General features: G+C 37.8%; 1 pseudogene; it reads left to right on the top strand.

The window, feature by feature from the left end:
• Positions 1 to 495: 495 nt before the first annotated feature.
• On the top strand, positions 496 to 594 carry LOC132275568 (small nucleolar RNA R71; annotated as a pseudogene).
• The last annotated feature ends 2797 nt before the right edge of the window (positions 595 to 3391 follow it).

Consider the following 3391-nt stretch of genomic DNA (forward strand, 5'->3'; position numbering starts at 1 on the left):
AGAAATTCGGGTGATTCCTCCAACTAGGATTATAGTGATTGCCATAAGGATTGTTCCCTTGATTAACAAAAGCTGCATTGACTTGTTCATGATGCTCACTTTGCACATGTCCATGGGGACAATTGGAAGTAGAATGTAAAACACTTGAACAAGTCATACATGATTCATTGGATGCATGATGGAAATGGTTAGGGACGGAAGATACTTGATTTACCGAGTTTTGGTTCATCAAGAATTGATCAAACATTTGAGATAAGGATTTCATCTCAGCGGTTATTTCATTGGAATGGTCAACTTGATGTAAGCCAACACTCTTCCTTCCATTTGAATTCCTACCATTCTTAGAAGATAAAGTTCGATGCAAAGAATTTTCACTCATGCTCTCATAAAGACGCCACACGTCATCCTCATGCCTATCAATGTAAGAGCCACCCATGCCCTTGTAATTATCGGATAAACTCTCAAAAGAAATATTGAACTAATTGCCATTTGGGCATGTCATGATGTGGACACTTCCTAAGCAATTCATTGAATCTTTCCCATGCCTCATAGAACGTTTCCCCATCCCCGTGTGAAAACTCTCGAATTGAGGTTCTCATGGCATTGGTCTTAGAAATCAGATAGTACTTCTTCAAGAACTCTTGTTACATTTCTGCCCAAGAAATTATTGAAAAAGGCCTAAGATTGTTAAACCAGTATTTTGCCTTGTCTTTAAGGGTGAATGGAAAAAGTTTAAGCCTTAAGACCTATTCTAGCATATCCGTATATCTCACGGTGGAACATACTTCAAGAAACTTATTCAAATGCTTGCAAGGTTCTTCACTTGGAAGTCCATGATAGTTAGGAAGCATTTTAATGGTTTGTGGTTTGATCTCATAGTGGTGTGCTCTAAATGGTGGCAATTGAATGCATGTGGGTGCATTGTATTCATTAGGCACATAGTGATCTCTTAAAGCAAGGGGAGTATTAGCAATTGGAGGTGCAACATGGGCACCTTGATTGCCTTGAACTATAAGAGGTTGTGGAGCATACATTCGCCTTGGCATTCCCAATAGAACTTGGCCTTGTTGTTGTGGTGGGTGAATGAATGGCCTCGGCATGCCTAATGGTACTTGCATGTTATCATGATGTACATTGGGGTGGAGGATACCTTGTTGGTCTATGTGACCAAGGTCCTCTATATGGTCCTCATTATGTACTTCCATTGATGAGATGGATTGACTAGAACTTCCTCTTCCCCTAGGGTTTCGAATAACGGATTCATAATGAAAATTAAGAGGGACAAAAGTAGGTTTCAATGATCTACGACCATGCATGCACAATAAAATATAACAAGCAACAAGTAATGAACAACCATTTCACCTTCGCAACAAATCAATTATCAAACTTCCTCCACATACAATGATCCCACACTCCCATGCTATCAATAATATGCAAAGAATAATAAAATTGCCTCCACGTGGGCTCACGATTTATCTAAGAATTGAAATACAAGCCTTCACGCGGGCCGACGATTTAACTAGAGATTGAGTTAAGAAAGAGCTCACAAAAGGGTCCTTTAGCACTTCAATTCAATTTTCAATTTTAGCCTTGTAAATTTTTTTAGATTTTAGCTTTTTCCTTGCTTTCGCTTAGCTCTTTGCTTAAAATGCTCTTTTGCTCACCTTCTAGCTCAATGCGCCTAGTCAAATAAGAACTAACACAATAAGTAACCAAAATAAAAATAAAAATAAAGTAAAGACATGATCAAAAGAGTACTAATTCCTAATGGATTCCACAAAAATGACGTTACTTTTAATCAATCCCCGGCAACGGTGCCAAAAACTTGGTGATGCTTAAGCTGCGGTGCACCCCAAAGTTTAGCAAAAGGGGATGTTTTGGACTAAGATGAGTGCGGCCAAGTTTTACATTTATAATTTGCCACTACTACCTTTCACTAAAAATATAGTTAGGGTGAGTAGGGATCGTCCCAAGGGATTGGTGGGTCGTATTAGGTTGTGGAATTGAGATTAGGGTTAGTAGGTCGAGTGATCAAAAGATTGGTTGGTGATTGAATTATTCTAAGATGCAATTTAAACTAAAGTAAACAATTAAATGTAATGGAGAGAAAATAAGAGAGAGAGATCTTGGGATTTAGAGATCACCACTAAGCATAGCTTTTCTACACCCTTAATGAATGATTAATAAGGGGGCAAACATGTATTGCAACAATAGTGTGTGTGTGTGGTTGTTTCAATAAGCATGGATGACCAATTAAGTATATATTGTCTAAGCAACATGGTGGATAGTACAATATATCAAACTAAGCTATTAATCCTTTCTTTAAGCTCACAGTCCAAACACATCACAAGGTTAGAGACATATGCTACTTGTTTTCATGAGTATGGAACATCAAACAACAAGCATGGATTGTCCTCCCATTTAACATCTAAACTACAACTACACTACAATTAAGCTAATGACATGAAATTAAACTAATTAAACTAAGGGAGAGGCACAATCCATCAAGAAATGAGGATGAACCATCAAGTAAACCATAAGAGCATTATATTAAGCACTATGTCTTGACAATCTCTAGATCCATAGCATTAATACACATAGACATGCATTAATAACACAAAATCTAGAGACAAATACATGAACATCTATTCTAGCATACATAGACATATGGATAAAATGAAATGATCAATTGGAAGCATTAAACCACACAAATTATTGAATAAACAAGATCTATGTATATAAATATGTTAAAACATGTATCACAATACAAATCCCCTCAAAAATACATAAATCAAGATGTAGAAAGCATGCTTAGGGCTAACTCTAGCCCCAAGAGGATGTCTAGCCACTCATGGATGGTGTCCTCCAACCCTCAAGGGTTAACTCCATGGTAGAGATTGCTCCTCTTCTTAGTTAATGGAAGAACTCCAAGCTTGTGTCTTTAGCCTCCTCTCTTCTTTTCTTCCTCACTAAGAATATGATATGGATATTGTGTCTCTAGTGTATGTATATCTCTCTCTATAGAATGACTCATAGTCCTTATATAGGTAGGTTAAATGTCACCTCCAATGAGCTAGGCTCGTACACCAATATTCCTTCCAATGATTGGATATGAGACAACTTTTAATGAGCTGGAAATTGAATTTTCTTGCACTTGGGGAAGTTCGATCGATCGAACTTGTGGTGAGATTGATCGAATATGGCTGAGATCTATCGAACTTAAACTGGATCGATCCTCTATGGCGGCGCCTTTTTGGAACTTATGGTGAGATCGATCGACATGGCTGAGATCTATCGAACTTAAGCTGGATCAATCTTCTATGGCGGCGCCTTTTTGGATAAAGAGAAATCTGAGATATTTTGGGGAACGAGACAAAAGTGGTAGGTAGGG

The sequence above is a fragment of the Cornus florida genome, unplaced genomic scaffold (genome assembly GCF_030987335.1).
Source record: "Cornus florida cultivar Cherokee Brave unplaced genomic scaffold, ASM3098733v1 CherokeeBrave_3.0.0_Hap2_Chr09, whole genome shotgun sequence".
Taxonomy (NCBI): Eukaryota; Viridiplantae; Streptophyta; class Magnoliopsida; order Cornales; family Cornaceae; genus Cornus; species Cornus florida.